This window comes from Amblyomma mixtum, chromosome 10 (genome assembly GCF_055824585.1).
Source record: "Amblyomma mixtum isolate Tamu chromosome 10, ASM5582458v1, whole genome shotgun sequence".
In the NCBI taxonomy this organism is placed as follows: domain Eukaryota; kingdom Metazoa; phylum Arthropoda; class Arachnida; order Ixodida; family Ixodidae; genus Amblyomma; species Amblyomma mixtum.
Window position 1 is genome coordinate 137,901,141 of NC_143021.1, and position 11,869 is coordinate 137,913,009.

General features: G+C 49.1%; 1 pseudogene; it reads left to right on the forward strand.

The window, feature by feature from the left end:
* The first annotated feature begins 261 nt into the window (after window positions 1-261).
* On the forward strand, window positions 262-5,822 carry LOC149327067 (uncharacterized; annotated as a pseudogene).
* The last annotated feature ends 6,047 nt before the right edge of the window (window positions 5,823-11,869 follow it).

Sequence of the window (11,869 nt, forward strand, 5' to 3'; positions counted from 1 at the left end):
AATTCTCAAGGCCTGCGCGCTTGCCTTTTCCCCTGCTCTGACGTCAGCCACTTTGACCGCTGACCCGTCCGCATTCCTCCGACACTGAGACGTCTCCTTTCTTCTCTCAACCAGTTTTGTACCCTTCCGCTGTCGTGTAGCCGAACGTCTCAGCTTGCGCTGCTGCGTTCCATTGCGGTTGCGTTCATGAGTGTTGGCTAGAAAATTGCTTGTGATCGTGATATATAAATTTTTGCGTGTCCCGCACCTGCTGTGGAAACGATGGGTCGCTGCTGCATGCCCAACTGCAAAGGAAATTACGACAACGGGCCAAAAGTGCGTGTGTTTTCGTTCCCAAAAGACGCCTGTAGGATTACGTGGGAGCTTGCTGTTCGTCGAGACGACGTCGACATACGGACTCTGCGAGATCCTAAGGTACGTTGTGTCTGCGCATCGAAGCTATCGTTGAAGGCTAATAATTTATCACGGTGCTAAAATATGGGCTAGGTGTGGTTTTAAAATTTATGGAACGCGAAGTTTTCCCTAGACTGCTGGTATCAGTAAATATTACAGCTTTGTCTCTTATGTACCAGGCAGTGTTCTTGTGTGGTTGAATAGATAGTTTTTCAAGTTCAGTGCGGGCGTTCATGTCTTGGTTAATTAAATATGCCTATGAATACCATCGAACTTTGCAGAAAGCATATATACATTAACGAGATATATACTTACATCTTGGTTCAACGTTTCGACTATATTTAGTGAGCATAGTGTTTTGGCTAAATAATTCTCAGCATATTGAGGTAATAGGAAGCTATTCTATGCATTTGCGCAATGAATAGAGGCGTCTATGACATGGGTGCGCAGTCTAGCATACAAGTAGCTGCCCTAAAGTTGGTTCAAACTTAAATAAAAAAGGGAACAGAAAGGGCATTATTTTGGTTCCTGAAGGACTTTTTCCGCCGGTGCTTTTCAGGTATGCGAGCTACACTTCAAACCCGAGTATCTCAGGAACAAGTCCGTGTACACAGACGCTGCTGGCAATTCAATAGAAGCACCCATGGGCCTCACAAGGTTGACTCCACACGCAGTACCCACGATTTTTCCGAACAGTCCTGCTCACCTGTCCGACAGAAAGCCGGTGCGTGAGGAGCCAGAGGAAAAAAGGAAGCGCCTCAAACAAGTTCAGTTACAAGAAGCCATACAGCTTTCAGTTTCTGCACATGAAGAAGAGGAGCGTGTCAGCCACCTACCATCATTTGAACTCCTTCTCACACGACTGCAAGATTTCCGAATTTCCGACTTCTGGACAGTAACAAAAGGTGAAAAGTTTGTCCTATTTGTGCACGTTGACAGCAGTGCAGGGCCACCGGAGGTTGAGCGTTCTGTAGTTATCAGTGACCTCATGGAAATCTCAGCCTTTTGGAAAAAAGTCCAGCTCTCAAAAGATGAGGTCGTGATTCCAGTGAAAATTGACCATTTGCGCACTCTCCAGTGTGCCTTAAACACCGTGCAGGAATTCAAAGCGCCGAATGTGTGCCAGCGAGAAGAAAAACTGAAGGCTTGTTTCAGTTTACTTTTCACCCTTCTGGATGACCTGGTGAGTGACGAGCTACTGCCGCGAGGAAAGGTTGAAGTGGTCTCTTTCCTAAAAGAGCAACTCCAAATAATTCGCAAAGAAGGAGGTGCCATAAGGTACTCTGCAGAGCTCCTTGTGTTTTCCAGCCTTCTTTTTACAATTTCCCCCCACGCCTATAAATTCCTTCGTAGTTCTGGAAAAATAGCTTTACCACACCGATCAACATTAATGAGGGTATGTAGTCATTATAATGCCAGTCCTGCAAAAGAGCAAAATGATGAGGGGTTCTTGCGATACATAAAAAAGAGAGCAAACCATCTAAAGCAGCACGAAAGAGTGGTCACATTGATGGTTGACGAAATTCACCTTCAACAATAGTGTGACGAAGACGAAGCTGGCAGTGGCGCGGGACGGAGCGCCCGTGCTAGGCCAGCGGCCATTAAACCATCTCATAGCCATCGTTCACCACGTCTCATTCTTCGGCTGGCCGCGGCGTAACATTTGGTGTGAGGTGCTGGGGTCCCTTCATCGCCATCCCGGTCCCGGAGCTTCGGCGTCCTGGGCCTGCCGTGGACGTCGGCCGTGAGTACCTGGTCAGCGCCGCACGGCCGTGCCCCAGCCCGCCCGACCTGAACCGATCTCGCCGCTCACCCCAGCCCCGTCCCCCGCCCGGACCACACGACACGACGACCCAAGACCCGATGGACCCAAGACCCGACGGACCCAAGACCCGACGGACCCAAGACCCCACCGACGCAAGACCACACTGACCCAAGACCCAAACGTGCAGACACCGCCCCCCTGCCCCCGCCGTTCGGTGCGTCCAGAGACCTCGGCCGTCAGCTCCTGGCATCCTACGGCGCGGATGCTTCGGGGACCGGGACTCATTCTCTCATCTTTCTCATCGTGGCGGCCAGCACTGCACCATATTGTTCGATCCTTCACTCAAGACTATCGCCATTTCGCCGTCTGTTCGTCACCGATCGGGACGATCGCTCGGAGGCCCCGGGTAGTGTGACGAAGACGAAGCTGGCAGTGGCGCGGGACGGAGCGCCCGTGCTAGGCCAGCGGCCATTAAATCATCTCATAGCCATGGTTCACCACGTCTCATTCTTCGGCTGGCTGCGGCGTAACAATATTTTGATTTCAAGTGGGGATCAGTGACTGGAACGGCGTCGAGCTCTTCTGAAGCGGCAAAAGAGCACATGTCTTCATGACACAATCCTTGCTGTCAGCCCACAAGGATGTTGCACATATTCTCCCCGTAGCCAGCATCGAGACAAGTCAGCTGCACGACGTTCTTGTGAGAACCATTTTGGGATTGGAAAAAGCTGGTCTCAAGGTTATTGCTGTAATAACGGACAATAACGCTATAAACAGGAAGGTTATGTCGATGTTTTCTAAACAGAACACAGTAGACATTGTTTATCCACATCCTGCTGACAATTCGAGGCCACTTTTTTACGTTGTGGACCCAGTACATTTGTTAAAGTGCGTGAGAAATAACTGGCTAAATAAAAAAAAACCCGGCACCTGCATTTTTTATCCAGAATTTAACAACACAGGGTCTACTGTACGAGTTAATGGTGCATCATTTAAGACTCTGGGAGATCTGCGCGCTTCCGAACAACAGTGCTTGTCGAAGTTTGGCTACGGGCTGACGTACAAAGCTCTCCATCCGTCAAACATTGAGCGTCAGAATGTAAAGCTCGCTCTAAAGGTATTCAACCCCTTTGTGGTAGAGGCCTTGAGAACGCGTGGAACTGAGCTTAGTTTGCTGTATGAGACAGGCACAGCTACTTTCATTGAACTGATCAATAAGTGGTGGTGCATTGCTAATGTGAAATCCCTTCGAAGGGGCGACGCCTTAGAGATCCCCACCAAGAGCCAATTAGAAGCATCAACGATGCACAAATGGAATTTCTAAATTCTTTCGTTGACTGGCTCGACTTATGGAAGGATGTAAAAATGGATACTGGTGCCCTAACAAATGATACACACGCAGCTTTGCGGCTCACATCATACTCCCTGATAGAGCTTAGTAGGTACTGTCTTGACGAACTCAGATTTGATTATGTACTACTCGGAAAATTCCAGACCGACAGTTTAGAGGGCAGGTTTGGCCGATATCGCCGTCTCTCTGGGTCAAATTATCATGTTTCAATTCAACAGATATTCGAGTCAGAAACAAAGATCAGGCTTCAAGATTCCTTGACCTCGCCAGATATGCAAGAACTCTGCAAGCAATGTACGACACCTGTTGACGAAGAAAGGCTTGTTTAGGAGTATAAAATTCATATTACACAAAACGACATAAAAAGTAAGGCACCCTCTCTACCAGCTATCACATATATCCTCCTGAGACCCGTGTATGGCAATTTGTCCAATATATTGGACATTAGCTTTTAAGCCAGTACTCCCGCGTCGAAAGATTCATCTTCATAAAACCCACTTGTCCAATACATTGGACAACTGGTGGCGCCGTCTGTGCACCTTTTTCGAAATTAAACTGCTCACTTTCCCGCCAAAACACTTTGAAAACGGCGGCGTTCAGCGGCGCGGCGTTCTATGGCACCTGCCGGAGAAGTAAGTGTTGTTTCTGCGATTTTACCTACTTTGAACGAGTAAATTTTGTTGGATATCAACAAAAATAGAACAGAAAACATGTATATATCATAATTGTAACTCTACATGACCTAACTTTTCTGTGCTTTCAATCTGATTTCACGTGTCCAATACATTGGACGCTGGGACTCAGCCCGGTTATTTTGACCGCGCTTTTGAGATGGCTTTCGCAATAACTGTAAACGAATACTGCTGGTATTTAACGGCTGGGGACGTAATAACGTCTTTTTTGTTGTAGGAGACATGCCTCGCGTTCCTGATGAGACGGCCGAAGCAGTTTTACAAAAAATTGCACAAGCCAACACATCAGTTGGTTGGTTTAGTTGGTTTATGGGGTTTAACGTCCCAAAGCAACTAAGGCTATGAGAGACGCCGTAGTGAAGGGCTCCGGAAATGTCGACCATCTGGGGTTTTTTAACGTGCACTGACATCGCACAGTACACGGGCCTCTAGAATTTCTCCTCCAAAGAAATTCCAGCCGCCGCGGCCGGGATCGAACCCGCGTCTTTTGGGTCAGCAGCCGAGCACCTTAACCACTGAGCCACCGCGGCGGCCTCCAACACATCAGACATTGACCTATCGGAGAGCGACAACGACTCTATTGTCGATCCAAAAACAGCAAGAAACCCAAGAAACGTCAAGAAGCAAGAAACGTCAAGGAAAAAAAAAACAAGAAACAGAGATTGACAGTGAAGTTGAGTGGAGCCCACCATCAAAGCAAGCTCGACGAGGAGAGACAAACAAAAGTGCCTACCACTTCCCAAAGCTGTCTGACGGAGCTAACGCTGCGCGCTGTAGGTTTGAGGGGTGCACCATGAAAACAAAGTTTTTTTGCACAAAATGTCATCAGTTCTGCATAACAAAAGACAGAAGATGCTTCGAAAAGGCACACAGCAAGTGAGCACAGCGAAACTTTTTTATTCAGTTGACGTATATTTTTCTACTTTGACTTTTGTCATAATAAAGTATTTTTTTCGCACAACTTTCACAGCTTTATCTGAAGTATTTTGTGGCACGCCCACTGGGTGGGAAAATACGGCTAGAGTCCTAGTGTCCAATATATTGGACATCATGCTGAGCTGAAACTATTAGTTCTGTTGAGAAAATATCTCTCACTTTTCACCTTTGTACTCCTACCAGCTTATTCTGAAACCCTACAAAGTTTTTGTGTACTCAAATTCACTTCGGGTCTCAGGAGGATATTGCCGGATTCTGTGCCCATGCTGCACTTAAGAAGCTACCGTGCGAAGCCTGCGCTGACAGTTTAACCACACAAGACAGAGAACTGGAGGCAAATGTTCTCATAAAAAACTTGTCCAGAGGCGCTCTCAAGTTCCCACAGCCAGTTGTCGTCAACGCTGTCTTGCACGCACAACTAGTGCTTGAAAAACTGACAGCTAAAGAGAACTCTGCTAGGTTTCATGCCGCAGGCAACGACAGACACATAGTTGTTGCCCTGACAAAGCATCTGCTTTCAGACAGTGAAAATTTAGATATTTGCAGCAATAGGCACCATCCTGACATAGTGCTGGAGAACATCTTGCGCGCTGCTGCGAACACGTTGTTGAAAAACTACGTACAGGTGAAAACTGACCTTGCAGAGAAGTTTATTGGACTGATTATTCATACAAAGGGACCATAGTCCCTCACAAAGACAAAAACACCAAGGCAGCGACTAGTGTCGCTCGGTACAAAAAAGCTATGAAACAAGAACACGACGGCGACTGCTGCCGCCGTTCACACAAAATCATTCACAGCACAAAATGTTCAAAGGGTCCATAATGTCCAGGCATCGCGGGGAAGCACGCTCACTGAATACGATGAACGCGCACCGACACCGCGCACCACACACTCAATACGGCAGGAGCCGCACCGTCACGCGGCCCCCGCTGGTGGCGATGAAGCGGGTGCTCCACCGCCGCAGGAACTCGTCTTCTGGGAGGGTCACATGATCTAAACACGCCTGTTGAAACAGGCGCGCCCGAACGCTCTGCAGCATGGGGAACATGGCGCGTTGAGGCCGGCCCTGCAAGGAAGCGACGCCTCTCTGGCGCCACAAAACAAAGGCCCCAACACACAGCAAGAGCCGCACAAATGACAACTTGAGAACTGGGTTGTCAGCCGCTAAAACACATAAAAGGAAGCTGAAAACCTTAAAATAGAATCATGTGGGCTGGCACACAAACGGAAAAAGCTTTTCCTTTTGTAAATATGTATATAATTTGTAAATATGTGAATAAAGTCATGTGGCCACTGTTCCTTTCGATCACTGAGCTTTCTTTCACTGAAGTTTCAAATCTAGATATGCTACGCGAAAATATACCGCTAAAAGTTTCCAGCAATCCCTTTATTAAGTACGATGAAAACCCACCCATTCAACGCATACCTTTCTTCATTTTAGCCCAATGCAATTAAAAAGCAGGCGCCAAAATTTTACCCCGCATCAGTACCGCCCGCACTCCGCGCGTGCCCCGGCACGGGAGGAGACGCGGGGAGTGGCGGCTGGGTCAAGTTGGGTGACGTCACGGAGGGAGCGCGCAGGCCTACCGAGATGACAGAGAATTTCCTTTCCTCAAAAAGCGTTGCGTTCAAAGGGCAAGGCATCGCGCCGAACGGGTGGTGGCGTTCCTCCCTTCCTGTGGTTCGGGTGTCCACCGAGATGACAGAAAATTATTGCGCCATGCCTTGCCCTTTGAACGCACCGCATTTTGAGGAAAGAAAATGGCGCAGTATTTCTCTGTCATCTCGGTGGACACCCGAACCGACCGCTAAGCGCGCCGCGCGCGGCAGCAGCGGCAGTTAGGCCGCGCTTGGTAGCTACGGCCTCGCTACGCGACGGCGCAAGTTGGAGCCCCGCTCTTGCAGTTGTGCCGTCAGAGCGCTAAGCGCGCCGCACGTGGCAGGAGCAGGAGTTAGGCCGCGCTTGGTAGCTGCGACTTCGCTACGCGACTGCGCGAGTTGGAGTCCCGTTCTTGCAGCTGTGATGTCAGACCGCTAAGCGCGCCACGCGTGGCAGGAGCAGGAGTTCGGCCACGCTTGGTAGCTACCGGCCTCGCTACGCGACGGGCTGAAAGCGCAAGCAGTATTGCTTTCGCAATAAAAAAAACGTTCAGGGAGCGCTTTGTTGACCAAAAGTGCGGTGAGGAAAAAGACTTAAGCGCGTTGCTGCTGTTTGTGTCACTGATGTGTGGTTAAGATGTTAAGCTTCGCCTCCAAGAGTGACGCGACAGCGTCTTGCAGCGCTGCCAGGGTGTCCACAGAGCGTCATCGCCCCTGTTGCTATACGCCTTGCTCGTCGGTAAATTGGTTTTTGAGAAAAGGAAATTTATCTGTCTCGCATATTTCGGTGGACACCTGAACCTCGCCGTAAGAGAAGAGAGGAAGATGGGCGTGAATGAAGACACCGTATTCACTACACGAGCCTTTATTCATTCCAAACCATCGAGATAATGAGGATGGGGTACCGTTTGAGTTAATAATGCTGATAGGCCTCCACTGTATATGACGCTCCAGAATGGCAGGCTACAATTGTGACAAAGGCGCAAGACCTGCCCGAACTTACTTCCGGGAAAGCATGGACTGGTTTCTGGCCATCCAGAGAGCCGCTGCGGAGCCTCCGGGGTGGCTCTCGAGACTAGAGCCGCTGTGCAATTTGCGTGAATTTATATCTGACGAAGCCAGATTTATGCTGGTTGACCAGGACAGTACCATGTGTACGTACAGTCGCCGTCAAAATTAAATGGAAGGCTACTTTGTCAAAAAAATTTAAATTCTTTAAATCAAAAGCATAATGGTCCATGCTGTTTGGTGCACATTGCAATTCGCGCATTCACAATTACTCTGCACATATGTATTCAAGGATGCATGAATTGAGCGGGCAATGATTCAATTTTGTCGTTAATATTGCCTTCTATTTACTTTTGATGGCACCTGTACTTAGCGTTTGGTGTGCTTTGTTGATTGTTTGTTTTTTGTATGTTATTTGTCAAAGCCAGGCAATAGAGAAAAATAAAGTGCTGGCATGGCGGATTGTTTAGCGTGCTCCCCTCGCACTCCAAAGACCCTGGTTCGATTCCCCAACTGAACCAATTTTCTACTTGGTTTTGTTTATTTATTTATTTGTTGTACTTGTAGCATCACTATACCCTCCATTTATTTGGTTGCATGGTTACTAGCCAATGTACAATTGGCCCCGTTTGAAATTAGCGCACTGTCACGTCATGACCATTTGAAAAGCGTGAAGGAAGGAAAAACTTTATTTACAGTAATGGTTCTTCTGCGGTTTGGGGGCTTCTTCAGAGACGTCTTGGTTCTACCCCCAGGAGCCTTCTCTGTCGAAGTCGTCCGTCTCTAACCAGTGGTCGGTTGCCCTCAGTCCAGGGCTCCGCTGGCCACTGCCGCCCGTTGAGCTCGCTGTACCAGACCTTGTTGGTCTTCGCAGCGGTCGCTGGACAGCAGAGTCTCCCACTGCTCCGCACTCGGGTTTTGTATTTTGGGGACCACGTCTATGTTTTGGCAGGCCCATGTGATGTGGTATAGTGTAGGTTTTTCGTCGCACCAGGGACATTTGTTCGTGTATATCGTAGGGTGCATTTTGTTTAGTATATGTAGGTTTGGGAAAGAGCCTGTTTGTAATTGTCTCCAAGTGACAGCTTCCTCTCTGCTGAGAGATTTGTGCGGTGGGGGATATCGCATTCTTCTGCCTCTATAGTTTTGTAGTATGGCCGAGTATTCCCTGGGTGCTGGCGCGAGTTCCGCGGTCTCGTCAGAAGCTCGGAAAGTAATGTATCCTCGAGCTATCCTGTCGGCCTCTCGGTTCCCTGCAACCCCCGTGTGCCCCGGTACCCACACAATTTTGTGTAGGATCTTGTCGTTTTGTTCTTCCCGGTTTTTAATTCTGTCACTCGCTGCGAGGAGTATACGGATCGCGTGACGACCTATCCTGCCATTCATGTAATTTCGGCAGGCTGTTTGAGAGTCCGTAAGTATTGTTAGTGACCTCCCGGTTCTATAGCCCTCCGCCACCGCTAGAGCAACGGCTACTTTCTCGGACTCAGCAGCTGTGCAGCCTCGGAGAGACGCGCTGGTGATTTCGCGTAAAGACGAATCGACCACCGCCGCTACAGCGATTTTGGTATCTCCTCCTCTCCAAGACGCGTCTGTATACACGGTCGTGGCTTGAGGAGCGTATGTTTTCTCGATGAATTCGGCCCTCGCTTCTCTTCTGCCTCGATGGAGGTTGGGATCCATGTTTTTTGGTATTGGCGCTACCTTGAGGGTCTTGCGAAGCTCGTCGGGGATCGTTGCCGTCCTCGACATTTCTCGCATCTGCTCGCGGTATCCGAGCCTCTGCAGGAGCGCTCTTCCTGTCGTTGTTTGCAACAGCCTGAGTTTTTGCGACTCATGCTGCGCCTCTCGTAGCTCCTCAAAGGTGTTGTGTAATCCCAGGGCCATGAGTTTTTCTGTAGACGTGTGCGTGGTAGTCGGAGCGCTGTCTTATACGCTTTGCGTAGCAGGGCATCCGCTTGTTGTATTTCATTTTTGTTGAGGCACTGGTAGGGTAGGCTGTACGTGATTCGACTAACTACTAGGCTTCTGACTAGTTTTAGTGTGTCTTCCTCACGCATGCCATGTCGCCTGTTAGTGATGCGGGTGATCATGCGTGCGACTTGTAGCGTTGTTGCTTTCAGTAGGGTAAAAGTGTGAGTACTGCGCTGGTTGGATTGAACCCACATGCCCAAAATTCTTATTGTTGTCTTTTCGGGTATGGGCGTCCCATCTAGGTAGACGTTGAGTTTTAGGTCCTCGTTGGTTGGGACGGTCCGGTTTTGCTTGCCTCTCCAGACTCTCAGCAGTTCCGATTTCTCGGTCGAGCATGCGAGTCCTCTTTCTGCGAGGTATTGCTCTACACAAGAGGCCGCTTGCTGTAGCCTTTGTTCCTTCTCTCCGAGACAGCCCGTGTTTGTCCAGACTGTTATATCGTCAGCATACATTGCATGCCTGATGCCTTCGATGTTCTCTAGTTTTCGAGCTAGGCCTATCATAGCTATGTTGAAGAGTAGGGGTGAGATAACTGACCCTTGGGGTGTTCCTTTGTTTGGAGTGCGAATTTTTTCCGATCGAAGGTCTCCTATGCCGATGGTGGCAGTTCTATCGGACAGGAAGGCTTTGACGAAGCCGTGGATTCTGCGTCCGCAATCCAGGTTGTCTAGGCCCGTAAGGATCGCTTCGTGGCTGACGTTATCGAATGGCCCCTTGATGTCCAGGGCCATTATGACATTTTCTCCCGTCCGAGGTACGTTTCGCAGGACATCTTCTTGTATTTGGAGGAGAATGTCCTGCGTCGAGAGCTTCGCTCTGAAGCCGAACATGGTATGTGGTACACAGTCGTTGTCTTCCATGTAATTTTGCAGTCTGAAAGTTACAACCCGTTCGTAAAGCTTGCCAAGGCACGACGTGAGTGATATAGGCCTGAGGTTTTCAATTTGTAGCTTTTTACCAGGTTTAGGTATCATTATTACTTCGGCGTGTTTCCAATCTTCGGGAACCGTCTCCGCCTCCCATTGTTTGTTAAGAAAGGTGACGAGCTCTTTTATGAGGTCGTCGCTCAGGTTGCGGATTAAGGCGTTGTCGATTCTGTCCGCTCCGGCTGCCGTGTTTCTGGTGGTGTTTCTTATGGCCGCGTAAACTTCTTCCACAGTTATGGGGCGGTCGAGTTTCTCGTTTTCGGCTCCTCGATACGTTCCTTGGTATCGCGGGGGGTTGTGATCGCCGAAACATTTTTCTCGTGCCTTCTCCAGTAGGGCGATGTCTGATCCCTCGAAGGAGTGGATGAACCGGTGGATGGCGTTATTGTTCTCTGATTTTATTTTGGTCGGATCGATTAGTGCTCTTAAGAGATTCCAGGTTCTGGCCGTGCCTAGAGTTCCCCTAAGTGAGTCGCTGAGTTGTTCCCAATTTTGTTTCGCGAGTTGCATCGCGTATTCTTCCGCCTTTGCCGTAATTTCTGCTATCTTTAGTTTTAGTTTCCTGTTGTGTTTTTGCTTCCGCCATCTTTTGGTGAGACTGCGTCTCGCTTCCCATAGTCTGAGGAGGTGGGCGTCTACTTCAGGCGTTGCTGTCGTTCTCCTTAGACTTTTTGTGCATCGTTGTCGCGTTTCTCTCAGCATGCCGCTCCATTCCTCCAGTGATTGGATACCGCCTTCAGATTTGTTGCAAGCCCCACGAAACGCGTTCCAGTCAGTGATTTTCGCCTGTCCAATCTGGCGTCTTATGGTGTCGGATGCTATTCGTGTCCGGAGGATAAAGTGATCACTGCCTAGATTTTCCATCATGTTTTCCCACTGTGACTCCCTGCTGTTCCTTACGAAGGTGAGGTCCGGGCATGTGTCCGTGCTCACGCTATTCCCGATTCTCGTGGGGGTCGCAGGATCTGTGATTAGACTGCAGCCAAAGTATTCCGCTACTTCCACTAATGTCCTTCCCTTGATGTCTTGTTTCTGGTATCCCCAACTCCTGTCCATGGCGTTGAAATCTCCTACGATGATGAGTGCATTTTCTTTGGCCAGCTTGAATTAGGTCCGTTTTGATCTCTTCACGGCATCCCACAAAGATCTCCGGCAGGTGTATTTCGTTTCTATGTAATATTGCTCAGCCTTGCTGTTGTTTTCTTTTGCATTTAAGCAGTGC